This window comes from Hesperophylax consimilis, chromosome 6 (assembly GCF_061612785.1).
Source record: "Hesperophylax consimilis isolate HC1 chromosome 6, BYU_Hcon_1.0, whole genome shotgun sequence".
Taxonomy (NCBI): domain Eukaryota; kingdom Metazoa; phylum Arthropoda; class Insecta; order Trichoptera; family Limnephilidae; genus Hesperophylax; species Hesperophylax consimilis.
In genome coordinates, this window is record NC_142841.1 from 4,573,332 (window position 1) to 4,597,088 (window position 23,757).

A 23,757-nucleotide genomic window follows, 5' to 3' on the forward strand; every position below is an offset into this window, starting at 1 on the left:
AACAAAATGTTTATATATTAGAAGAGGTTTGGAAAACTGAAAAAATTAAACACCAAAAAGAAATAATCAAACTACAAAAAAAAAATTTACGAAAATTACGAAGAACTTACGAAGAAAATTGAAAAAGTCGTAGAAAAAAACAATAAAATACCATCTTACGCGCAAGTTCTAACAGCAAATAAAAAAGAAATTTCAAAAGAAGAGAGGTTCTCTATAATAATATCATCAACTAAAACAACAACAAAAGCTGCAGAAATTTGTGATAAGATACAGAAAAACATCAAACTAGACCAACTTAAAATTGGAATAAATGGATTAAGAAAAACAAATAAAGAGCAAGTAATCATATCCTGCCCAAAAAAAGAATATACCAACACTCTTACGGAGGAAATTAAAAAACTCAATTATAACCTAGAAATAAATGAAATAAAAAAGAAAAAACCTAAATTAATTTTGAAAGGACTCAAATCGAACTTGACGGAAGAGGAAATAGTAAATGGGATACTCACACAAAACGAAGGGATTCAAGACATTATAACGAAAAGAGAAGAAAATAAAATAAATTTGATTAATGAAATAAAATACTAACATTCTAAGAAATACCAACGTGGTACTCCGGATCAAGAAGATGAAGAACAAAACAAATTCTCGAACTATATCGTGGAAACCAGCGGTACAACACGAAAAAATTTGCTATCATTAGAAAAGATAAATATCCAGTACCAAAGGGTTAACATAGTGGATTGTGATCCTTTAACCCAGTGCTACCACTGCTGCAAATTCATGCACACATCTTCCAGATGCCTAAATCGAATGAATCCATCGGTGTGCCCGCATTGCACGGGTGATCATACTTTTGCTAAATGCCCTGAAAGAGAAAAAACACCGGTTTGTGCAAATTGCACATCGCAAAATAAGAAATATGGCGAGAAAAATAAAACAGACCACACAGCTTTCAGCAACTTATGTCCCTACAAAAATAAAATGCTCAAAGTAGCAAGATACAGAATAGACTTCAAAGGAAAATGACAGATTTTTTATATAACGCACTAGACGAAAAAAATAATATTGACGAAAAAACATATAACAGCTATCAAAAATATTGTACCCACCAAAACGACCTCAATCTCAGTCCTTTAATTCTACACATGAATATAAGAAGTTTGGAACGAAACATGGATGAATTTTTGACAACAGTAAATAATGATCTCAGGAAGCCCGCTTGCATTGTGTTAACGGAAACACATTCAAGTGGCGAAGTGGCGTACTATATACCGGGATATACCCATGTATCTACTACAAACCGAATTAACAAAAACAGTGGAATCGTTATGTTCGTACAAAATAATTGTGACATATTGTGCGAGGAAGAAATAAATGTGAATGTAACAAACTGCTTACATGTACAAATGAAGTGTTATAACAAAAAAAATGATATTATCTGTCTATACAGAACGCACTCGTCTACTGTCTGTTTGTTTATAGAAGAATTAAGACATGTGTTATTAAACTACAGAAACGCGAATACAATAGTTTTAGGTGACATTAATTTAAATATATCGCACGATTATACATCGAAAGATAAAGATAATTACTTAAATATGATGGCGAAATTGAATTATGTGTCGTGTATTAACTCTTACACCAGAAACGTCAATGGGCAACGTCCATCATGCATTGATCACACACAAATATCAAGGATATAAATAATTTAAACTCGGGAATTATCTTCTTTATGTGCCGTATCAGGTCCCCCCGACGTTGGAGATCACTCTTGAAAATGGAATTGGAATTGAACGGGAATTATAAAAACCTCAATTACCGACCATTACATGACTTTGCTATATTACAATTCAATAATACCTCAGGCGATAAACCAACATTGCGGACGAACTGCTAATAATAAGAAAGAAATATCTGTTGTTAATATCGAATCTTTGAAAAATAAATTATCATCTGAATTATGGTTAGATATTCTCCGAAGTGATAACGTCAACGAGTGCTGTAAAATATTTGAAAATAGATTAACGAACTTTATAAATGTTTCAAAAAAAATTATTCCAAAAGGAAATACAGCAAAATTTCGTAAAATCAAACCGTGGATAACACATGGGCTTGTTTTGTCCATAAGACACAAAGAATGGCTTTATATAGAAACAAAAAAAACCACTAGACATTAAATTAAATGTTCATTTTAGAGAATACAAAAATAAATTAACCACACTCATAAAAAAACACGAAAGAAAATTATTATAAAAATAAACTTGATGATTCTGAAAATGACCGTAAGAAAGTTTGGAATATAATCAATGAAATCATGGAAAATAAACAAAAAACCAAAAGTAATACTATTAAGAGTGTAATACAAAACAATAACATAATTAACTGTATTGAAGAACCCAAAAAAGGAGCAAACGCTTTTAATGATTTCTTTGCAAATATCGGAAAGAGTCTAGCAGAAAAAATTACCGTGAAAAAAAAAATAGTATGTATATTGAAAATATTCCGAATATAGAAACTAAACTTGAACTCTTCGAACCAACCAATCCGTCTGAAATTGTACAAATTATATCAAAAATGCGAGGTGGTTCTGCTCCGGGATTTGACGGTCTCGCCGTAAAAACACTAAAAATCATTAAAAATTATGTTTCTACACCAATCTCTCATATTATAAGCAATAGCTTTAAGACAGGAGTTTTCCCGAGCACGTATAAGAAAACCATAATCTCTCCAATATTTAAGTTCGGTAGCCCGGAGGACATTTCTAATTATAGACCCATTTCACTTTTATCTAATAAATCAAAAACTTTTGAAAAAATTGCTAAAAAAAGACTTACTGCATTCTTAAAAAAAAACTCGATTATAAATGAAAATCAATTCGGTTTCACAGAGGGAAAAAGTACCCAAGATGCCATTGCAAAAATTTCACCTAGTATTCAGAGTACCCTGGACAAATCAAATAAATGTATAGGAATTTTTATTGACTTAAAGAAAGCTTTTAACAGCATTTCCCATGAAAGACTTATATTAAAATTAAAAGAAAATGGCATTGACCACTTAGCCCTTAAATGGATAGAAAGCTACTTAACAGAGAGACCTCAAATTGTAAAATTAAACCAAACTTTTAGTACACCACTAACAAGTACATTTGGCATTCCTCAAGGCACGGTCCTCGGACCATTACTATTTTTAATGTATGTAAATGACATTTTCCAACAGAAAATCAAAGGTGAATTAATCTCTTATGCTGATGATACTGTTTTATTAATAAAAGGTCAAACATGGGAACTAGTTAACAAACTTGCAAATGAATGTATTAATATCTTAAAATCATGGTTTGATAATAACCTACTCACACTTAATGCTAAAAAAACAACATATGTATTATTTTCACTACAAAAAATACCTAAACACAAAGTAAATATCATAATCCATGATGAAAATTGTGACAATGTCAACTGTAAACTACTTAATCCTATTTGTACTGTAATCAACTCTTCTTCTGAAATTAAATATCTTGGTGTGATCATCGATGAAAATCTGAAATGGAAAAGCCATATTAGGGAGTTAGTAAAGAGAATAAGGAAATGTATATATATATATATATATATATTTGTTAGGTTAAGAAATATTTTAAATGTGAAAATACTAAAAAATGTATATTATGCTCTTGTCCACTCCCTGCTTATTTACGGAATCATAGGTTGGGGAGGATCTTATAAAAACAACCTAAACTCAGTAAAAGTCTCGCAAAAAATTATTATAAAGGTAATACTTAAAAAAAACTCTACTTTCACAACAAAATTGCTTTTTAAATTGTTTCCAGTACCAAATATTGATGATATATTTAAGCAAACTTCCATTATAAAAATGTGTAAAGAAAAAAATAACACAGAATATCAAGAATTTTACAAACTCATGAGAAATGGAAATCAATTTATTACGCCTATCTTTAAAACAACTGAAATGCAAAACCATTATATTTACCAAGCCATAAAAAACAACAATAATCTCCCTTCCGAATTGCGCTGTATTACGAACCAACAAGAACAAATAAATAAAATCAAACTTTTTTTCCAAAAAAACTTATATTAAAAAAATATATATATTTATACATATATTATTATTATATATTTTACTCATAACATAATATTATAACATTGAATCTAAGTAAGAATAGTGGCTCCCTTATCAGGCACAAGAGCTCCTCTTTTCTGATAAGGTATACATGACCAATTATGAACCTTAATATTATATTTTGCAAAATATGTATGTATTAATGTAACCCATATGATGTATATTAAAATAATAAAAAAAAAAAAAAATCTGCTGTTCACGGATATAATTCTTAAATTATTGCTTGTCATTTTGGTGATTCTATAAATCTTTGGAATACAATTCCCTCCGGCCAGTAATCACCGCATCTATCTGTTAATGCGCTTAGTTCTTTTAAGCTTTGATAGGGTTTACACTATCATTTAGAAAATTTCTTTTAGAAGTTTTACATATATATACATATAATAAATGCATATTTTATTTATATAAAGCAGAGAAAATTGATGTTTCAAAAGTTTGTTTTACAAGTCGTAAATAAATATTTTCGGACCCTTACATTGGTAACGCTGGCTAAACCTTATGATATACATCAAAATAATGTAATACGGAATTGTATATCCTAAAAAGGCATACAGAAAAGTCCGCAATGGTACATATCTATCTCTTAAGAATCCGGAGGAGGATAACCCTAGTCAGGAAAACCCGAAGTAATCATTTTTATTTTTCACATGTATAATGAGTTATTTGCGACGCTATTTTGAGAAATAAAATATTGCTTCTTATCCAATTAAATATAATATATTTAATTGGATAAGATAAAATTTAATTTAGATCAAAATATTCCTTCACTGCATATCATTTAAATCAATGTAGAAGATATCATAGTTAAAATTACGTGCAACAGCAAAAAAAGTGTGAAGAAGGTTCTTTCACCAATATACTCGTAGTTTTAAACCTTACTCAATTACTCATATTAATTACTTTTGGCTTTAAATGTAGATAAACATTGTTGTTATAAAATTTTGGAAGAGATTTCAATAAAATTTGAAAAATTACTCAAAACGGTCGGCCTCACGCACAAATACAGGAAACCATGAAATTGACAACCGGTGAGTAGTTCCCCACAACTCACTACTTTCAAATATTTGTTTTTGTTTTACTTGAATGTGCTATGTCTTTATCGGGCGTACCCGACTTCAAACATTCACTACTGTGTACCCCATTGTTGCTATTAACAAAAATCCACATTATATCAACTTTTATTCAACTCCGTATCTCATTCCAGTGCAGAGATAATGTGTAAAGTCGTCGGACGTCCCCGACTTCATTTACCATTCAAACCGCTCTCTAAATATATAGTAGTTTTTTGAGTCTATAGGGACAAACAAACATTCATTTTTATATATATTGCATATAAGAGAATCACAAGTGAATTCATGATTCCCTTTTAACTGGGAAATTTGGTAAAATTTCACAGCTAAGGGAATTTTTCTTAAGTTAAGGAAGTTTTCTTATTTACTGGAATCATATATATTAACATACATATGCAATTTTAAGGAATCTGTGATTTTTAGAAATGTTTAATTGTTTCAAAAGGGGGCTACACGAATTAGTATGCGTATTTGGAATAATTTCACGCGGGTTTATTGCATGGTTTATTGCGGTAGTTACAAGTTTTTTTTTAAATGTTATCCCAAAATCGATAAAACTGTCGCTACCGTTTTCAACATAAAAAAAAAACTATTCACTTGTGACAACCCTGACAATAATAAAACGATACATGAACTTTGAACATTTTAATCTGCATAATCCTATCATAAAGAAATTTAAAAGATTTTTTTAAAAAAAATATTTCTTCTTATAAGTATCGATTTTCGAAATTTCGGACGCCATTGTTTTTGAACCATCATAACACACAGTGAGTTTACATTTTCAATATTATCAAAATTTACCATTTTTCGTGCATTATGTAATTAGATAGGTAGTGAAATATTATATTAAAAGCGTGTTATTTATTATCTTTTTCCGTAATCTGTATTATCAATGTATTTATTATCTTTTCAATATCTCAAAGACACCGAACGATATCAAACACGATGACGCGATGTCGAGTTATTTTTTTATGTAAATATTTCAATATTTCATCTGTTATAATAATTATTTAATGCTCAGCGCTCTTTTGAATTTGCGTTTCGCTCAAAATTTGGACTTTTTTAAGAATTCTACAATAATGTCAATATGTTTATCATTTTCTTACCTCCTCAAGCTAATTTGTTTGCTTTACGGATCAGCTCATATATATATGTGTGGGAAGCATAGAATGAGGACAGTTTTTCGAGCGCGCCCATACTTCGGGGACATTTGTATAGTTTGGGGACAGGCCCAAAGTATCTGTCCCCAAACTAACATTTTGCATTATATACGCAACGCATAGATTGAAGCCAATTTTAAAATTATGCAGAAGGCATGCTTTGAGCCATACATTACTAAAATATCCATAGATGCCACTATCGTATCGTTCTCAGATTTTTGAAATTTTCTATTGTGAAATTTCGAATTAGCAAAGGCTCGGTACCTATTTACCTAATTTATGTTTGTATTCTTTTTCGCTTGCTTTTGTCGGAGAATGTCACTATTTTAAACCCGGTGTCCGCAAATATTTTTTTTATTTAATTGTTGGTATTATTTTTTCTCATTAGATAATAATAAAATTAACATGCTTATAATTTATATTTATCCTCGTACATAATATGATGGTGTATTAAAAACTGAATTTAAAATAATCTAATACAAATAATTACACACATTACGTTTGTGCAAACATTAAAAATAAATACTTTCATAATTTTTAATCATATTACAGATACATGTATTTTCAAAATAAATTTGTTTTCTTACTTTGACAATGTGGGCTTCACTACCCGTACTGAGTTTTATAATTTTTATTTTTATAGTTTAAATAATACGTTAGTACCTATAAGGTATATTTGCGGCAAGTTCAAGAATGGTAGATACGTACTTTCAGTATCGCCATGTTACTTGAATAATGCAATATTTTAAAGAACTACAAAATAGTTGTTCTTTGTTTCGCCGTTGAGATTAAGATTACGATCCTTGGCTACGAATTCGGAGGTCGCGGGTTCAAATTACGTCGTGCGCAAGTAAATTTTATCTGATAAATATGTGTAATTTCACAATATTTATTTGTTTAAATAACACGTTAGTACCTATATGGTATATTTGCGGCAAGTTCAAGAATGGTAGATAGGTACTTTCAGTATCCACATGTTACTTGAATAATGCAATATTTTAAAGAACTACAAAATAGTTGTTCTTTGTTTCGCCGTTGAGATTAAGATTACGATCCTTGGCTACGAATTCGGAGGTCGCGGGTTCAAATTACGTCGTGCGCAAGTAAATTTTATCTGATAAATATGTATAATTTCACAATATTTATTTGTTTAAATAACACGTTAGTACCTATATGGTATATTTGCGGCAAGTTCAAGAATGGTAGATAGGTACTTTCAGTATCGCCATGTTACTTGAATAATGCAATATTTTAAAGAACTACAAAATAGTTGTTCTTTGTTTCGCCGTTGAGATTAAGATTACGATCCTTGGCTACGAATTCGGAGGTCGCGGGTTCAAATTACGTCGTGCGCAAGTAAATTTTATCTGATAAATTTGTATAATTTCACAATATTTATTTGTTTAAATAATTCGTTAGTACCTATATGGTATATTTGCGGCAAGTTCAAGAATGGTAGATAGGTACTTTCAGTATCGCCATGTTACGTGAGTAATGCAATATTTTAAATAACTACAAAATAGTTGTTCATTGTTTCGCCGTTGAGATTGAGATTACGATCCTTGGCTACAAATTCGGAGGTCGCGGGTTCAAATTACGGCGTGCGCAAGTAAATTTTATTTGATAAATTTGTATAATTTCACAATACTTATTAGTTTTAAATAATTCGTTCATGGTTTATGACATCTTTGGGGATACTGTATGTAGGGTCTTTTGGATGAGAGGAAGGATTGAACAAGGCACTGGAAGAGCCCCATGTTGTAGGAGGGAGGAAACACAGAGGCCGGCAAATCGTCCCACAGCCGAGCTGTTGAACTCAAGAACCAGTCGTAGGTACCGAAGAGATCAATGATGCTGGTTCTTCAGAGCATCTTTCATTGTAATACCGGTAGATCAATAAGAGCACACATACTTCACGGCTGTGCTCTAAAGATAGTTTTCTGCACACGGAAAAGGGTCTTTTCAATTATTTTGGGGCTCTTGGCTATTTGGCTAGCGATTTGTACAACAGTGTGGCCCACGTAATATTTTTTTAAACAGAGACAAACATACGCAGGTGACGAATAACCTGACAATCTTTAAATATATCCCACTCCTATCACAGTAAGCGGAAAATGTTGCTTGTGTCATGATGGAGGACTTAGCCAGCCGAGGAATTGAATTCACTAAGCCTGGGTGGGAACCAGACGCGATGCCAACTCAGCCACTGACCGGTCTGAAATGACTCGTTACGAATAAAAATAACATTGTAATAGACGTATTATAAAAATTACTGCCACCTAACTTTTTGTTGATTCATAATGAATCGTTTTAGGAGAGGAAGATCTAGGACGGAAAAAGGTATGAGGGTTTGTTTGGTAGTAATCTGGGGGTCAGTGTGTCCAGGAGTGACAGATGTTTAAACTCATTACTCCCAATTCGGTACAAGGCAATGGGTCGAGAGAGTTAAACAGAGAGGTAAATAGATCTCCTTCAACAGGTCTCTCTAAATCCGGCCCCTCACACAGAAGGACAGATGCATCCGCCGCCAAGACCTAAACAATCCTCACCCCAATGAACCCAGGTGTCTGTGCTAAGTCACCAAACGTAGCGAACCACGTGACTTATGGCAGAGGTGTTGGTTATCCAATAAATGGTACCCATACCCGCCTCCCAACCAAATCCCAAGTTGGCTTGACTCTACAGATGCTGTGGCGGGCATCTCTACACTTAATACTTGGCCTTCAAAACAAGAGTATATATTAGATTTCGGAAACTAATACCCGGGTAACGCTGGGGACTCCAGGTAATCTAAAATATTCACACAAAGCAATTAAATATACATTTCCCCGTAAAACCGTAATACCTAAAGTGTAATTATTACATATATAAATAGATCTATTTTAATAAGAAGCAGATAATTTGTGTTTTGACATTATAATTAAAAAAATAATAGTGCCAGATCTGAAGAGTCAGGTACTTATTTACCTTCCTCTTTCTCATCTCCTTCCCCTCCCCGTACCTGGTACTAGTAAACGTTCGTAACATAACTACATTCCTACAAATTGTCGTAAAATAAATAATCTAAATCATGAAACAATCGGACCATGAGATTTGCACCTATCAATAGGTACTTATGGTAATATAATATTATCATTTTTATAATTTGGTAAAAATGTCCGATCCCGAATTTGTTTAGCATGAACTTGTAACTACATGTCCCAACCAAATATGTAGGTACATGTAGATAGGTACTTTCAGCCAGGCCTAGCGATCACGCGCCTAAAACGTGTTATAGGATGGTTCACATATTAACCTAGCTCACAAATAATAAAAATGTATGCATTTATTTTAGACCGAACCAGAACCCAACATGTAGGATTAGGTACCTACAACAATCATACTACGAGCTGATTTCTTTTGGGAACTTTCAACATAATTTTCAAAAATTCTAATTTTAGCCACATAAAGATCGCGAGGGAATTGAACCCTTTTGATTTCAGGAATTACATTAAAATAAATTTAAAATGTTATCTTTTTTCCTTTCTCACATAACTTGAATGCCATGGTAAAGTTTCAAAAAATAAAAAAAGATCACTATTTCACCAACTATTTCTGGATATATTATTTATTTTATTTATTTATTCATTTATATACCAATTATTTCTGGATATATTTAACTTTATTGATATGAAACATCATCCGATTCTATTAAAGTATTTAAAAATAATTCATTGCTTCTTATATCCTATCTACTAACTTTACCATACCTCCCCGTAGTGTTAGAGCGAGGGTTAAGTATTTTTTGCATTCAGATACGATATAGATTGTGTATTTGTTTGGTCCGTACAAATTTAGTATATAACATAGGTACTTTTTGGTATTTCTCAAAATTCCCCATCTTTCTGTACTTTGTATTTATGGAGTTTGTGTAAGTTGGGGGGTAAATGGAAACATTCTGAGTATAGTTATTGTTATTGTTGTGGTCTAAAACATCAACATACCTGTAGACACATTAGATTAAATCATGACATAACACCCTTACAACATACTACAATCCGCCTCGGAACAAGAATACCCAGTGAGGAGGTCTTTGAATAAAATTCTTTGCCTTGTGTTTTTAATATAGCTATTACTAAAAATATAAAAAATAAATAAATAATGAAATGGATGCGACCACTTTTGGTAATAGGCCTAACCCCGAGGTTCGTAAGAAAGAAAAATATTTTAAATCTTGTTTTATTGAAATTTGGAACAAAAAATAAGATTTCCTGCTAAACCAGTGCATTTCTGAACATTTTAGATGGATACAGAATGTGTTCTATTTGGCCGTTTTGTTATAATGTTTGAATTTTTTTTATTTAGCCACGTAAACCTTTTTTACTGTTCACTTTTCGGCTTCGGCCAAATCTGAACTTGACTCGGTGCTAGTTTCTTATTAGATTAAAAATATTTATTTTTTATTTTAAAGAAAAGTAAATTTGTGTACTTAAAAATATAAAATGAGGCTTTTATAATAATAATAATAAAAGAAATCATAAGAATTTATTTCATAAAAAATATTATTTGTTTCGGTTATCTCAATATTTCGTGAACATTTGTAAATGATTAAAACATTTCATTAGTAAAAGTTTAGTAAACATTTTTAAATACTAACTAAATAATTAATTTTAATATTAAAATAAATACAGAAAAAAATTAATAAAATTACATATTGAAGATCTCTTTGTATGTTTGGAAACACCCAGTGCAACAGTGCCGATGTAGAAAGGATTGCAAACAAATCCTGGGTTGCAAACTCTTGGGTTTCTCAACTCAACTCAAGTTTTTTTCTGAATTGGTTATTTTGCGGGAAGAACTTATATTCTGTGTATAGAATGCGGGGGTCTAGACATTTCTCGATTATCTAACAACATTAAAAATAATATTTAAAGTAATTGTGAAAATGTACTATAATTTGGTTTTCTTTAGCAGTAAATATTCAACGAAATTTCTACTTTTAAAGTCTGAACGAAAGAAAAAAGCCGAAAATGACTAGATAGTAAAAAAAACTAATTTCGTAGAATTTTGTTTAATTTTGTTTGTAAAATTATTTTATTTAAACATTTGAACTAATATTGTGGGTTTTTAATGCATTTGCATCGGCAAACCTGCACAAAGTATTATGTGCTATTATGCCAACATGGCTTTTTAGGTTCATGTTGTGCGTGCACAAAGGTCATTGCCCATAAAACCGGCCTTATAGAAATTTTCAAAATATTATTATTAACTTCTTCAAATTTTGCAAATAGGAATAATAATTAATATTTTTCATTATTATTATTAAAATAACATACCAAACCTGCGCAGTATACGCGCAGTATGCATATGATATACGCTCGTCGACGGTCGGCACGCTTCCATGCCATACCTCCATTGCTTCTATTGTATAAATACCTATAAAACAGCTAAATAACACATAAATGGAAACAAGAAAGATAGGCCATGAACCGTTGAAAAGTCGATGAATAGTTTGTGGGTCGTGTCTAGTACAGGGCGTTGACAATAATTCCATCCAACGCCAACGTTGTTATCGTTAGCGATTTTCAACTGTTGAAAATAACGCCGACGTTAACGCAACTATAATTGATTATTTGTAATGATTTATTAGCTCAGGTCTGTTTTCAGTGCTTAATTCTCCATACTCGATGAAAACTCATTCATCACATATGTTATTATCTTTTTTTAGATAATTTAGTAATTACGGTTTTTAAATTATTTTAATTTAGAAACGGTTCCGTGTTGACCACATTCGCTGGATATATGAGCTCCAAGCAAAGAGAATTCAATCGGGTGCTTGTGCTTTAAATGGCATTTTAGATTGGAAATTGTTGATTTGTGTGAGAGTGAACGCTTACAAACATTAAATTTTACAGTTTTTGTCTTTCCATCAGATTATAAATACTTCCAAAAATCACTCTGATTATTGTTCGCCATTGATATTTGATATCTATTTAGGAAAGCACTTCAACTGTTTAATATTTATCATCAGTTCAAAGTTCAATCACACCACGACACTAACAATAATAATTATTCTTCACTTAGAAATTAGTTAAGTCATAAAATTTATATTAAACACTTATGTATTTTTACTTCCTAAGTAAAACAATTAACAAAAACAGATTAAATAGACGCGCGACAAGCCAGTACAATCAAACTAAACGTATAGGAGATCGAAACGATACTTACAAAAAAACAAACAAAAAATAGATCAAAATCGTATTAGAATCCCTATTAGCAGGTTGTTCCCCAGATAATTGATGTATTACGATTATTTCTATGCCCCACACACGTAATAATAATCCTATAATAAAGTTGAAAGTTGAAACTGTTGGAAGACGTTCATTTCGGTGTTGAAAACATTACCCTGTTGAAATATTAAAGACATTGAAGATATATTTTGCTTGTCGTTGATAAATTTGACTGTCCCTTTGCGATGCGTATCGGCCATATTGGATGGAAAAATAAAAGTAAAACGTCTAGCAGGAGTTACGTAACCAAAAGACCATTTGAAATATCGAGTAATGTTGTTCACGAAGTGCAAACTCTAAATCTTTGTATTTATTAGGCAGTTGAATCGTTGACTGCGTTAAGTAATATTTGCAAGTAGGTATTATATTTCAACTATTGGCGCTAATTATTATCAACAGAGTTGGATGTTGAAACAATAAAACTATTGTTTCCAACGGCTAGTTATATTTTGATACAGTACTAGTCGTGTCGCCAACATAGTTCACCTATACATTAATTTGATGCCAATTGTATCTACGCCCATACATGCCAAACTTATAACCTGAGCAGTAAGGACCAAGCTCGACGACGGTCGAAACACTTCCACGCCATATCTCCATTGCTTCTATGATAAAACCATAAAGGTACATAAAAATATATTTATTTATATGTGTGTATATATATGAACGTAAACAAGGAAGATACATGGCATGAACCGTTTTTAGTATGTATGTAGTGACGCCAACATCGTTCACTTATATATTAATTCTATGCAAATCGCATCTTCGCCCCTATATACAAAACTTATAACCTGTGCAGTATAGCCTATACTCGATGACAGCTATTCTAATGTTTCTAATGCATTCAACAGTCTTCCACTTGAAACAAAAATTGAGGAAAATAAAAATAAATTCAAACACAAAATAAAAAAAATGGATTAAAGAACAAAAAAGACAATATTTCCAAAATTCTATAACATAAGAGAATAAAACATATACACGCAACACAAAAAATGTATAGGCAAGCGGCACGCACAAGCACATAGATCATTGTAAGTGCCGATTTCCATTCCCTTCTAATGTTTTTATTTTGATGTGAGAATTGGATTTCGATTTCTAATCTTTATTTTTGGTGTAAATTTATCTTTATTTTAATGTTGTTTTTTGTTTCAATGTATAAATTCGTATATTTTAAAATGGGGGCCTCAGCACGGGTGTACAACCCAGTGAGGCCAACGTTGCTGAATTGAAATGTGAAGTACTGTAGAGTAATGTATCAATAAATAAATATATGAATAAAACCATGTAGGTACCTATAATAAAGCTAAATTAAAAATGGACGGAAATAATGAAGATAGGCCACAAACTGTTTTTTCGTTTGTGTGTAGTGTCGCCAAAATCTAATATGTATTTATAAAAATATTATGTTTATGTTATATATCTCAGTCAGATATAAAGCATCCTTAGAGTGGTGTACGCAAAATCGGCGCTTTAAAAATACTTTTCACAAGAAATGACACAGTAAGTTTTCGAAGCGAAATTACAAATGCTACTGTTAAGATACTTTCTAATTCAGCCATCGGAAATATGAGAACGTAAAAGATGTTTCATCCAAGCTCATCTATGATAAAATTCTTTTATTTTGAAAACTGACACGCAAAATACACGTGATAATAGCACCAACTGACACGCAAAATACGCGTGATAATTTTTTGCTACACTTTTTAACTACTGATGGTTTTTAACAACTCGCGGTCGAGAACGCTCCTGCCGATAATTCTCCAACTTTAAGGATTACTGATTAATATAATAACAAACTTTTTTTTATAAAATTACATTTTTGTAATTAATTTTAATATGGACAACCAACATTTATTATATTTTACAATGTATAGTAAAAGGGTGCGTATAAGCAGGCAAAGTTTTATCGAGTCGAACCACGAATCAGGGAAAGGAACGAAAATACCGCAATTGGCATCAATCTTATAATAGCTCTTTTTTATCTTATCTTCGGATATATATTATGTTTTCTAAATTTTTGAAATAATCTGTTATCTTTTTGAACTATACAACGGTTACAATTTTATTTATTTATGTTTAATTTAAAAGAAAGACGAACACCAAATACGAATAACCTGACAATGTTTGAAATTCTCCCACTACCCCCGTAGTAAGCGGAAAAGGTTGCTTGTGTCATGTTGGAGTCTTGGCCAGCCGAGGAATTGAAATTACGACGCCTGGGTGAAACCCAGCCGCGATGCCAACTATATAATATTATTTTATTATTTAATATTTGTATTTTTTAGAAGAGATATTTTTACATGTTTTATAGTGCCCTTAAGGTGATTTTGCACAAAAAAGGCGCTTTAAAAATCATCCAAATATTTTATTATTATTATTTACAAAGGAATTTAAAATACAGCCTCATATCATTACTTTAATTTTAAATATTATATTTTCATTGTAACTTTTCCTAAAAAGATATACTGCGTTGTATGTAAAAGACCTATGGGCGTGTAAAAAAATAATATACATACTATATTAAAACATAACTTATTAATTTAGGTACATGTTTAAATTACCCGTGAACACGGTGTCCGTAAAATTTGCAAAAATTTGAAACTAATTCAGTAGAACTTAAATTTTTTATGTTATTTTTACCGAGGTTGGACTTATGAACCAAAATCAGGTAAAAAATGAAAACGGAGGTAGGTAGGTATCAAAGATATTAGAAACTCTACTATTAGAACTTATACTTACAAAGATATTAGAAATTCTACTATTTGAAATTATATTTACCAAAGATATTAGAAATTATACTTACCAAATATATTAGAAATTCTTATATCTTTGGTAAGTATAGTGTGGCTTCTGGAAATTAAAAAAAAATGCAATTTAATATTTTATTTGCGTAGTGCGGGCGCAACAACAATATTTAAATAAATGTGGTCAGCAAACTTTCATCAAATTAAATGAACTAGTTATTAAAAACAAAACAAAACCAAAAATTGGATTACACGCATATAACGCGGGTCTACTATTCCTTCGAATATTTTATCGTTTTCTTTCTTGCTTACATGGATATTTGTTTTTGTTTTTACTATCTATCTCATTTTACTATAAAAACAAATTATTAGACCATAAATGCAAACGTAAGGTATATTTTCTATAAGAAATAAATCATTAAATAGCTAATAAGCAACAAACCTAACGGTTCCGGTATTTTGAAATAGAAAAATCAACCCTTAAAAAGTTCGTCTACTAAATATATGAAACATCTGTTTTTATCAAAAGATGTATTTGAAAATATTTTTTTTTTGGTTTGATTAAGGATTGAATCTTCCTCTCCAAAGACTGGAATCAACCGCGCTAACTAACTGAGCTAAATCCCGATTTGGTATGACCGGCATTTATTTTTTATATTAACTGCTATAATGTCATTCAATTTCAGAGAAATGCAAATATGTCCGCGTGTATTCACGTGATTGCCGCCAGTTCATTGTAATCAACAACGAGTCTATCTGCCGAATTTCAGCTTTATTGGATGTTGGAAAGTGGGTGAATTTCCACTTCATTCATACATTCATTGAAGAAAACGCAAGTGAAATTCAAGAAGGTGTATTTAAAAGTATAAAAAAATAATATTTAAAAAAAAACACACACGAACATATCTTCACAGTTTGAGAACTAATAATAATTGTAGACAAAAAATGTCAACAACGAAAAAAACAGACCGACCAGCCTCATTTACTATCGTATTATTATTCAAAAAGTAATATTATCTCATTTGGGTTTCTTTTGCGGCAATTATTTGAAACAAATGTCTATTATTAAAGCCCGAACGAAACAGAAAATACAAAAATGACTGTTACCAGTTTCTACTTTGAGATTGAGATAACAATCCTTGGCTATGAATTCGGAGGTCGCGGGTTCAAATTACGGCGTGCGAATGTAAATTGATAAATTTGTATAATTTCACAATATGTATTAGTTTAAAATAATACGTTAATAACTATATCGTATATTTGCGGCACGTTCAAGAATGAAAATAGGTACTTTCAGTATCGCCATGCTAAATTAATAATATTATAAAAACTACAAAATAGTTGTTAATAGTATAGTGTTTGAGGTTGAGATTACGATCCTTGGCTATGCATTTAGAGGTCGCGGATTCGAATTCCGGCGTGCGCAAGAAAATTTGATTTGAGCCTGAATTGTTGACGACTTAATGCGTTCATATGTGTTCATTCCGTGTCATGGGGCATCAGAGAAGCTCAGACGGCTACATATATGTGACACCTCACAAGAGTGTCCCTGCCTGTGCAGTGTACAGACAGGGGAACTATGTCACCACCCGGTTGGGCGGCGTTGTGAGGCGAATTAAGGTAGGGACTGTAGGAAGGTATTTATTAATGCAGGCCTTGAAGAGGCTCGGATTATAGGAGGGAGGAAAAACAGATGCCGGTAGCTCGAAATTGCTCGTTGATGAGCTAAAAGTATTGGAGAGAGGAAGGAGATGTGGAAGAGAAAGGTGGGGAAGTACCTGGTCACCAAACACGGCTAAAGCCATTTCAATCAAATTTTCAATTCTGAATGATGGTATTACACCAGGGCAATACTGATAGTACCCTCCAATCTGGAACGTATCGCAAATATACCTTAAATTATTTTTAAAGATAAATTGTGAAATAATACAATGCCATATCTGCTTTGTTACTTTTATCTATGGGTAAAACCATCTTAGTGCCTACCTAACACAAAAGTTAAAATGTGTAATGGAACAAGGAAGATAGGCCATTAATCGTTGTTAGTTTGTGTGTAGTGTCGCCAACATCATATAACCTAACAATGCCCTGCATCTACACTCCTACATAGTCACCAAACGTACAACCCGTGCAGTGTGGTCTATGCTCGATGACAGTTGGCAAGCTTCCATGCCATATCCGCTTTGTTTTTATTATCTATGGGTAAAACCATCTAGGTACCTACCTAACACATAAGTTAAAATGTGTACCGGAACAGGGAAGATAGGCCATTGATTGTTGTTAGTTTGTGTGCAGTGTCGCCAACATCATATAACCTAACAATGCCCTGCATCTACACTCCTACATAGTCACCAAACGTACAACCCGTGCAGTATGGTCTAAGCTCGATGACAGTTGGCAAGCTTCCATGCCATATCCGCGTTGTTTCTATTATCTATGGGTAAAACCATCTAGGTACCTACCTAACACATAAATTAAAATGTATACCGGAACAGGGAAGATAGGCCATTGATTGTTGTTAGTTTGTGTGCAGTGTCGCCAACATCATATAACCTAACAATGCCCTGCATCTACACTCCTACATAGTCACCAAACGTACAACCCGTGCAGTATGGTCTAAGCTCGATGACAGTTGGCAAGCTTCCATGCCATATCCGCGTTGTTTCTATTATCTATGGGTAAAACTATCTAGGTACCTACCTAACATATAAGTTAAAATGTATACCGGAACAGGGAAGATAGGCCATTGATTGTTGTTAGTTTGTAGGTAGTGTCGCCAACATCATACAACCTAACAATGCCCTGTATCTACACTCCTACATAGTCACCAAACGTACAACCCGTGCAGTATGGTCTAAGCTCGACGACAGTTGGCAAGCTTCCATGCCATATCCGCTTTGTTTCTATTATCTATGGGTAAAACCATCTAGGTACCTACCTAACATATAAGTTAAAATGTATACCGGAACAGGGAAGATAGGCCATTGATTGTTGTTAGTTTGTAGGTAGTGTCGCCAACATCATACAACCTAACAATGCCCTGTATCTACACTCCTACATAGTCACCAAACGTACAACCCGTGCAGTATGGTCTAAGCTCGATGACAGTTGGCAAGCTTCCATGCCATATCCGCTTTGTTTCTATTATCTATGGGTAAAACCATCTAGGTACCTACCTAACATATAAGTTAAAATGTATACCGGAACAGGGAAGATAGGCCATTGATTGTTGTTAGTTTGTAGGTAGTGTCGCCAACATCATATAACCTAACAATGCCCTGCATCTACACTCCTACATAGTCACCAAACGTACAACCCGTGCAGTATGGTCTAAGCTCGATGACATTTGGCAAGCTTCCATGCCATATTCGCGTTGTTTCTATTATCCATGGGTAAAACCATCTAGGTACCTACCTAACACATAAGTTAAAATGTGTACCGGAACAGGGAAGATAGGCCATTGATTGTTGTTAGTTTGTAGGTAGTGTCGCCAACATCATACAACCTAACAATGCCCTGCATCTACACTCCTACATAGTCACCAAACGTACAACCCGTGCAGTATGGTCTAAGCTCGATGACAGTTGGCAAGCTTCCATGCCATATCCGCTTTGTTTCTATTATCTATGGGTAAAACCATCTAGGTACCTACCTAACACATAAGTTAAAATGTGTACCGGAACAGGGAAGATAGGCCATTGATTGTTGTTAGTTTGTGTGTAGTGTCGCCAACATCATATAACCTAACAATGCCCTGCATCTACACTCCTACATAGTCACCAAACGTACAACCCGTGCAGTGTGGTCTATGCTCGATGACAGTCGGCACGCTTCCATGCCATATCCGCTTTGTTTCTATTATCTATGGGTAAAAGTTTGTTGTTACCTATAAAAAAGCAAAAATTAACAATAAGTATTAAAAATGTATTTTTTTCGAGATGGATTAAATTTTTCACTCTTATCTTTTGAAAAACTCAGCGAAAAAGTTTCACTAAGGATTTGACTTGAAGACGAAACATTACTTTATCGTAATGTACCAAATTCACAGCGCGTAAATATCTACATATTTGATATTATTTTTTGTGCCATCTGGCGTCAAAAATATTAATAATTACTCATTATTCCAATGGAAGTTTCCTACTTACCATAAGGTCGAAAGTATGCTATATGTACACGAAACACCTCTCTGTGAAAAGCATTATTTGAGACCACGACGGGAAATTATATATAACGCATACATTGAGGACTGTCTTCAAACTATCGTCTGTACAGAATAAAAATATGTCTTCATAGTATGCTATAGATGTATGTATCGATATATATTTTAAACGGTACATCATAGACGTATATAGCTGTGAGGGGGTAGTTTTTAAGGGTTCATTAAACAAAATGGCATTAAAAAAAAGTGTATATAATGTGGCTCAAAGTATGCTTTATACAAATATATAAATATATATTTATATATATACATATTTAGGTATAATAATGAACAATGAAATAATATTAACAATAAAAAATCAAATCAACACAAACAAATAAAAATTGAAATAGTAGGTATACAAAACAGTGCAAATTTAAAATAAACAATAATCGCAACCACATGTACCTAAGTATCCCCTTCATAGTAACGATAGCAACCATTCGCAGCAAAGCTTTTTGAAGCAATGCAACGATGTCGATATTCGAATTGACAGTGGTACTTCGTTCTAAAGCTTTGGCGAAGAATAGCTATAACTACCCTCAAACACAGTAGTTTAATGTTTGGTGAAAACGAGTACTCGGTTTCTTTGACGAGTAATATGCGTATGAGAGTCACAAGACCACTGCAATCTGTCAAACAGATAGGCAAGAACCTTTAAATTCATCAAATTGAACATTTGACACAATTAGTGTAATTTTTTTTATTTAGAATCTGATGCCGATAGAGGTAAGGCGAGATATGATCCCGTCTCGGAACATTATAACAATATCGGACACATGCATTTTGGACTCGTTGTACTTGTTTTTGGTTTTTTTTCAGTAAAGAGGGACCATATACTCTGTCTCCATAGTCCAATATTGAGAGAACAAGACTGTCATTATAATCTTTCGTAATTTCATTGATTTATGATGTCTTATATTATACAGCAGACGAAGTATCGAATACCACCACCGTGGCTTGTTTTTAATATGTTACTCATACCTCAATTTACCGTCCACCACTATTCCAAGATTGCGCGCAGATTCAACAAAAGGAATAGTGGTTTCACCTATTTTTACATCATGTCCTCTATTCCTTACACGTGAATTTATTTTTTAGTTACCATTAACAAAGCAACAATTATTTGGGGATTGAGAAGTAGTGCATGCTCTTGTGCCCAAGCGCAAATTCTACGTAGATCACTATTTATCATTTCCACCGCTAGATGAGCGTTACATACTTCAAACGATAAATATAGTTGTGTATCATCTGCATACATGTGCGACACACGGTGACTAATAGATTGCATCATGTCAGGAATATATATGGCAAAAAGCAATGGACCTAGTATCGATCCCTGTGGTACCCCTCCCGTTATTTTAACATCAGTTGAATATTTTAGAGCCCCATTGATATCCCTGCAGACTGTACGCTGAGTTCTATCTTTGAAATAACTCTGAAACCATTTTATTGCTTCATCATTGAAACCGAAGTATTGTAACTTTGAAACAAGCAATAGAATGCTCAGTAAGTCAAATGCTTTAGAGAAATCCAGAAGAACTAATATCATGGCTTTGCCTGCATCAGTGGAGGGAAGAATATCGTCTGAAATGTATTGAAGAGCTGTCGTAGTGCTGTGGCCTTAACGAAATCCCGATTGATGACGTGGTATAATCCCGCATGTTTCAGTGTAGACTACTGTTTGGTCAAACACAACTTTTTCGAGTACCTTGGATAATGCCGGTAATATACTGATCGGTCTGAGATTGCTAAGACTAGAAATTGGTTTCTTTTAGGAATTGGTGTTACTAAACCACTTTTCCACACTGCTGGGATTGTATCTGTCCGTAATGATTGGTTAATAATTGCTGTTATGGTGCTGAGTGCAAAAAGAAGGATTAGCTTAATCATTGTGATACTCATTTTATCGCAACCGATGGCGTTTGATTTAATATTATGAATGTGTTTTGTTATTGCAATTTCGTCAACCGTTTCAAGTGAGAATGAGTTGGACATACCTATAGTGATTTTGTGAATTATAATGATTGAGTAGAATTGCACTGTCTTCTAGATTTTGACTGCTTTTTATAAAATCTGATAGTATTATTGTCCCAGCGTCTGGACGATGTAGGCCCTCTGATTGGTCAAATTCAAATTATGTGATTCGGATAAATTCTGCATTGGGGGTCTGCAGGCAAAAAATACCACTCTGCCCCTCAATTTTAAGCAACCGTAAGATTCATTTTGGTTTGCAGTCGACCAGATACAAAAAAATAAGACTTTAAAGATTAAGACACGATTTCATACTAAAATAGAATCGCCACATACGATATTTCTTCAAAAATTTTCTGCTCATACAATTTTTGGATAATATCGAAGAAAATATGTTTTAGAAAGTTCTTGATCCATTGGATTAATTACATTACAGTGAAAATTATCCACAATTACGTGATTACGTTTCACGTTTGACGAAAAAAGCACGCGTTCATTCAATATGGCCGATACGCACCGCGTCAATAGATAACCGACAGAGCGCCCCTTGCTACGTAGAGTAGTTGCTATGGTTACTTGCTACGTGCATTCTACAATACTCACCAGACATTTTAGGTTAAAATAATTGAATGTGGAATCACAAACTTTATCCAGTACTGGAAGCGCCAATTCTTGAGGGTTAGATACCCACAAGAATGTTTGTGATCCCAGGGTTCTCAGGGGGTTGGGTTCGAAACCAGAAATGTGTCAGGTTACAATGTGTACTTTAGAGTCAAGGAAAGAAGATTTAGAGTAACATTAATGTATATTATTTCGAATACAATATAAGTCTATACACTCTACCGTGTGAGTTATAACGAAAACAATATAATAAAAGTTAGATATAAGCTTACCCCCAAGGTTCCGACCACGCTTTATCTATCTAGCTAATTAAGTAACATCCTACTCGAGCTGGAGCAGCACCTCATCAGGCTGAGCTCCAGGAGGCTCCAGACGGAGCAAGAGGAAGAGTCAGTTCCGCCTCCTGGCGACTGTCCGTGGCAGGAAACTGGTAATCTGGCGACTGAGGAAGAGGTGTCTGGTGCCCGCGGTCGCATCCGTGTATCCTGGCGAGGATTCCCTTTATGTAAGGAAAAATAGGCCTCCCTACGGCCCTGGTGAAAATGCGGTCGGCGTAGTGCCAAACCGCGAGAAAGAATACTATCCTTAGGTTTCCGGTAACCGGGCACAATATTTTAAGCCACTGGCTTCTTCATCCCATAAAGGATGGGTCGGATTCAAGCAGATCACACGTCTGACTCCGTTTGCGATTCATGATGCCGCGTGGTTACAATATTCGAACGAGCCACGGAACTAATTCCACTATGGAACTTTGTATTTTACACCATTATTTATTTACAACATACGATTTTATTATGCAATCTCCGCGTATAAAATTAGACTTCGCCACTCCGATTAAAGGGAAACCATTCCCAAACAATTTCACTCCGGAAAACTGTGACTGTCGTCTGCCGAGAGATCAGGCCCACCCTCTGGTTTCTCTGCAGGCAAGGAAGTGTTTTTGTTTTTTTCTGTTTCCGCCCGGTACAGATTTTAAATTTTAAATTATGATTCGAAATTTTACCAAAACCAATACCCGCGACAATCGCCCAGTTCCTAACTAGGTTAGAGAATCGGCGAGGATAAATGTGATGATGCAGAATAAATTAATGAATAAAATATTAAAACAAAAGGAGTCTAGCCCTGCATCATAACATTACCCCCCTCGCCACCAAATGTTTGCCCTCAAACATATAAAATTGTCGAAATAACCTAACCCTATTCTTTCTAGGTCGGTCCAAGGGTCTACTACAACAGAAAAAAAACAAACTGATCAATAAAATACCAGTAGATAATAATAACCATCAATAGGAAGTATTCATATAACAAAATTAAACCAAAGTGAGAATAGCGAATGGGCGTGCCGCAAATCCGGTCGCACTTCATCGAACGTAAGGCAGGATGAACAGGATTGCGGTGCAGCCATTCTTACTTAAATAACTATAATATTGTAGGGACTAAACTTAAAAACTTAATCTTAACATAACAACCAATGTTACGTGAACGGGATCCGCCAACACCCACAGCTTGAATATGCTGGGTGAAGACTAATTGACTTAGCGTCCTGGACAACCGTTGACGTTACATTTATAAAAATAATTAGTA